Genomic DNA, 6,000 nt, shown 5'->3' on the forward strand with positions numbered 1-6,000 from the left:
AACATCCTCCCGTTTCTGCCCTCCTGCGCTATGACGTTTGTTGTTGTTGCTGGTAGTTCGTGGAAATGGACCAATCACAATGAAGCCCTGTAGCAACAAATTCCCCCTGTTGAAATACGAGCGAGCGAAAGAATGGACGGGCCCCCCGCCGGTGCATTCCCTCTTTAATCGCATAGCCACATGTGCCGGCGTTCATTAGCGTGACAAGCTAATGCTAAAAGGGGAAAAACAAAACGCTGCATTTCTGTCTGGTGCCTCGTCTCCCGGCAGCAGCGACCTTTGACCCTCATTGTGACGGTAAAGCTCAGGTCTTGCAGCGTCAGCAGTGGATCAGAACGGAGCCGTGTGTCGCCCTAAACACTCGGAATTCCTCTCTGAAGAGGGAAACCGCTCGTTTCAAAAGCCTCTCCGGGGGGGAGAGGTGAAACCAAATCATCTTTGTTTAACAAAGGAGAACAAAGAACATGAGCCCGGGTTCTGTTATTGTATTGGTTCTGATGGCGATGATGGACATCGAGCTGGAAGGAGAGAAATTAAAGCTAACATTTAGAGCTCGCGGAACTAATCTCGCTCACATTTCCCAAATGAGGCAATACAACATTTAAGTTGTTTTTAGCTTGACAACCAAATAAATATGAATCTTATTTTTTTTTATTCTAGCAAGCAAAGCTAAAAATAACAAAGTAAAAGTGGTTGGTAATGCTAGCTAACCAGTATATTTTCTTAAAATAATAAGGGGCCACAGGGAGGAACTGAACAAATAAAGACGCTCCATTGAAAGCGTGGACAAAGGAGGAGCGTGCCGTTTTCCAGAGCCTATATGGACCTCGTCCTGAGGAGGAGGCCGCCAACAGGGATGGGTGGAGGAGGAAGAGGAGGAATCAAGATACAAAAAGGAGAGAAACGTTTCATGTTTTTTTTTTTTTATCGTGGGTGGCGTGTGCCGTCTGCCCCCTGCTCAGGAGGGAGGAAGATTGACAGAAACACACCCTCCCTGCTCCTCCTCCTCCCCCATCTCTCCACACATCTAAACCCGGGCCCAGCTACCCCCTCCTCATTCATCACCACTGATTGGCCGAAATGTGAACATCAAACGTCTCGTTTGAACTTTGGTCCACGTTTCTGTTGACGGTCGGTTCGACCCGCCGGGCCTCAGCGAGTTCTGGAGGGTTGAAGACGTGCAACAGGGCAGGTCTCGCAAGAGAAAGCAGCCGCAGCGCTAAATTACAGAGTAGAAGAAGAAGCTGGCAGAGCGAAGATGAACCACAGGAGAAGAAGAAAGGACACCATTTGGGTTTGGGAATTCTTAAGGAATATCAGGGAAGACGCAGAATGTGGATGATCCGTCGAAGAAACACCTTAAAGATCCATTTAATAAACTCGGGCTTCCTGGTCAAACGTCTCTAAAGGAATATTCAGACGGCTGAACGCTGCAGGGAAGTTCCACGAAGTCCTTTCAGTATTCCTGCGGAAAACTGATGTGTTTATGTTCTCCGGGTCTGCATCGATCCGACGACACCAACAATCACCAGAACCTCACCACCACAACATGAAATCACCACCTCCTAGGGAACAAGGGACGGGGGGGGGGCGGTATCTCGGAGCCGCTCATTCCAGCTAAACCTGAGCAAACGCTCCCAGATCCGGGGTCAGGAGCGTCAGACTTCCATCAACAGGCCGGATTATTAATGTGGGAAAGAGCGAGTGGGAGAAAATAGAACTTCTCTTGAGATCCAGACTCATCTTAGACAAACAGAACGCTATCAGGGAAGTGTTTGGACTCGCCTGGGCGTCACGGCGACCCGGCCTTTTTGGCGGCTTTGTTGTGTAAACAATAATTTTTCTGAGAACGGAGTGTCAAAATATTAACGTCCAGGGTCGGATCCAGACGGGACGTCCCGCATCGACAGATAGTCGTAGACGCCATCGGGTCAGAGAGACGCAGTCCGGTCCGGCAGTGGGGGTGTGGCTGGTAAAACCGGGGTCTGTGGCACCGGGAGCGTTCGGACGCCATCAGGGTCGGGAATGAGCAGCTGGGTCGTCGGAGAGATTCCGCTTCCTTCCCTGTAACAAACGGACTCTTGTGTTTGAGGACAGGAAGCGTCCCCGTCGGCACCGTCAATAGGAAGCTTGTTTTACCGAGCGCTAGAACCGTGACTCTGCACGTTTCTCAGCGACGACGGCGTGAAACAGACGAGTTGAAATGCTGCTGCCGAGGACGGCGGAAGGGAGAACGGGATTACGCGTACACGTCATTGAACACACCAGAGAACAGAATTCCAGCAGTTCACACGTGGAACAGTGAGATTCACGGGGGGGGGGGGGGGGAGGCCCAAACAGACAAACACTCGACTTCTTCTTCTGCGTCTTTGTTGGGTGTCACGCTAGCGGAGGACGCCGCTATCAGGCTGGCGATGAGACGTCTGATTGGATGGATCAATGATTAACTTTTAGAGGGGAGTGAGGCTAACAGGTTGTTTACCACCTGCGTGTGTTTGAATTTGAGTGGCCGTCAGCCAGCCAATCGGAAGCAAGAAGACGGCCGGCGTTCAAAAGCAAACGGCCAACACGTCTGCAGCCGAGCAGAAGAAGAACCAACAAAACACACCAGTGGGGAAACCGCCGCCTGGGAAAAGAGGAAGTCCGAGCGCAAACGGACCTTGAACCTTCACCGGCACGCGGCACCGACCAATCGCCTCGCAATGTCTCTGCAGAGAACCAATCAACACGAGTCCAGCGACAGAGGTCACTCAGACTTCAACGGACGGTCGCACAGCGAGAGCAGGGGATTGTGGGAACCGATTAGGATGGCGTGTTGACTTTTGAGCAGGTCTGGGAAAGCCTTACGGCGGACACACACACACACACACAGTGTGAACCTGCTCATCTGCAAACAGGGACACACATGTTTCTACCTCACACCTTACGCTGCTGTAGAAGCATGAATAAATACACCTGAACGCATCACCATCAAACAAACGAACAAACACAGACAGAGAATTAGCTCACAGAAGTCCTACACCCACCCACCCCCTAGTGGTGAGATCTTTTTAATTAAAAATAAGAAAAATGTTACTCAATCAAGCTTGGGCAAAGATTACAGAATTTGTTCTACAAATAAAGAAGAAAGATTTAACACAAGCTCATTATCCATCCCGGCGGTGGCTCCTTGTCATGTCATTCCTTAATCATTCCCTAATCATTCCCACCGAGAGCCAACCGGGAGCCAAATCTCCGGTTCTCTGAGAACTGCCTGTAAACCAGGGATGTCAGCTTGCAAGACTTAAAGGGAACCATGTGTGCAGAAGTTCTGCAGAAACATCCGGCTGATGGAATCCCAGAATATTCCCTAGTTATCCACAAAAAGCCGATCGGTCTTTTTATTCAAAAAGGGATCACTCCTGGAGCGGAGAGAATTCCATCCATCAATTTTTAATTAAAAAGGAGGATAGAAGCCGGCCTGCGTCCGGATGCTGGTCGTTGTTTGGACGGATGAGAGCGGCTCATGGCGCCGTGGGAGAAAGGAAGTCAGCAGCTAGATGGTGGTTTAAAGCTAAACTTTGCTGATCTTCCTTTGGACAGTTTCTGGTTATCTGTTGCCAAGGAGTTCCCCCGTTCTTGCCAACAAAGCTATTCTAACATTGCTCCCATTTTCAACCACATATCTGTGTGAGCTGAGCTTCTCAAGCTCGACGGCGATAAAAACTACAAGCAGAGAGAGACTGAGAGCTGATGAGGAAGAGCTTTGTGTGTGTCTTCATTTTGTGTTCATCGAAACAGCCCCAGGTTTCCCACTAAGTATAAATACATAAAAAAAACTATATTATTAATTATATGTATTATAATAAAGGCCATCTAATCTAATATGTACAGTGGTACCTCTACTTACGAATTTAATCCGTTCTGGGAGTAGCTTCGTAACGTGAAAACTTCGTAAGTAGAGACGCATTTTGAATGTAAATGCACTAATCCGTTCCAAGCCCCGCAAAAGTATGATATTTTTTTTAAATATTAATCTACCTGTTAGCTGTTACTTTTTGTCTTCTTTGTTTACTGGTCCTTTGCGGTGTTTTCTGCCTCGCGTTTCTTGAAAAACTGATCCAATGACGTCTGCTTTTGCCGGCTTTTGACAATCCGTCGGAAATGTGCGAGGCAGACGTCATCATAATGAGCAATAGCCCGACTTGTCAACACTTTTTCCGGGTGTCACGAGGGGGACAGGAATAGCGTGCTGGGATACACGCATACGCAACGGGTTGCCAGGCAGATTTTAGGCGATAGCCAATGGCAGAGCAGCTACGAGCAGCTATTTTTGACTTCGTATCCTGAAACGCCTTCGTAACGAGAGGCAATATTTTCCCATTCAGATACTTCGTAACCTGAAACTTTCGGATGTAGAGACATTCGTAAGCTGAGGTACTACTGTACAGTTAGAGTGTAATTTTGTGTCATTTTGGTTGGGGGTGTGCCGCAGGATTTTGTAAATGTAAAAAATGTGCCGCGGCTCAAAAAAGGTTGGGAAACACTGGGGTAGAGCATCGAGTCCAATTGTGTGGAAATGAGTTCTCCGGGTGGCAGCGCCGTCCGTGTGTCCGTCCATCGGCCGTTACTCAGCCGCTAACGTAAAGTGAAGCTTTGATGGGCCAGCATCTTTAATTATCATCGGCTTTCTTAGCCGAAGCAGCCAATCAGAAGTGCTCCAGTGCCGTTTGAAGAGTTTTAGCCTTTGCAGTATTATGTTTATGTCTTTATTTTCCTGTAATGCAATCGTACACAAGTTATTTACAAACCATTATAATCGGCATCCCAACTATCTGCCTTTAATTCACACATTTTCCATTCCACACCACTCAGGTTAGCATTTTCAGAGCTGGGCCTTTTCTAAATCGACTCGAAACAGTCGTCACTCTCAATCTTCTGCTGCCAGTTGATGTTAGAGTACTACTTCAGCTGAATTACCGGTAGCTGATTTTCAAGATACTTCCGTCTGCTGCTCGGTGTTAAACTGGAGGGCTGTGATCAACAAGCCTAAGCGTGCAAGGTTCACGTGGGATGGTAAATGAAGAGCGCCCAGCTGCTGGAGGACTTTCACAAGCACTCGGATGTGCACGTGTGACTGCGTGTGTTGTGGGTTCAGGACAGCTTGAGTTTAATTTATGGAGTTCTGTCAGTGACGGCTTTGATTCACTGGCACTTATTATTGTGGGCAAAAATAAAAAGCCAGAGTGCTGCAACAGGCACAAACAGGGAGGGCAGCAGCAAAATGAACAGCGGTGTTAAATAGATGCCGTTAGGGCAATAGAAGTGTGCTTAATTGCAATTTAATGCCACAGTGGAATTAACTCAAAAAGTAATCCTTGCATTTGACTGTATTACCCCCAAAAAAGATAGGCGTCTGCACTAAAATAGCCCGCCAGTGCATCTTGAGAAGCTTGCAACATATCGAGTGTGTGTGTGTGTGTGTGTCGGTGTGTGTTCGGGCTGGTCGACCATTCAGTTGTGTGTAATCCCTATTGTTGCTGAAATGCCACCGCTGTTATTAGGGAAGATTTATGAGCTGTGCCCAGGGATGGAGTCAGAATGCCAGCTTGTGTGTGTGTGTGTGTGTGCGTGTGTGTGCGTTATTAATACATTGCACTGGGGGATAGAGTCACTGTGCCAGAATGCGTTCATGTTTATGAGGCGGAGTCAGAAGTAGCCGACATTTTTATACCGGTAATTGCTTTACGGGACCGAAAAACACAGAAGAAGTTTATCTCTTTCTCGTCGTTTGAAGCAGTCAGACGAGTAGAATCGGTGCGGAGCGAACGCTCTGCATCTGATACGACGACATGTTGGAACAATGCTCTCTCACGTAGACTAAAACTACATGGGTGTGTACATCTTATCCTGTACGTCCTAGGCACGGTGGCGCAGTGGTTAGCGCTGTCGCCTTGCAGCAAGAAGGTCCTGGGTTGGAGTCCGATCTGCGCGGCGTTTTACTGCGTGAATGGTTGTCTG

Source organism: Brachionichthys hirsutus, chromosome 15, assembly GCF_040956055.1.
Source record: "Brachionichthys hirsutus isolate HB-005 chromosome 15, CSIRO-AGI_Bhir_v1, whole genome shotgun sequence".
Classification (NCBI taxonomy): domain Eukaryota; kingdom Metazoa; phylum Chordata; class Actinopteri; order Lophiiformes; family Brachionichthyidae; genus Brachionichthys; species Brachionichthys hirsutus.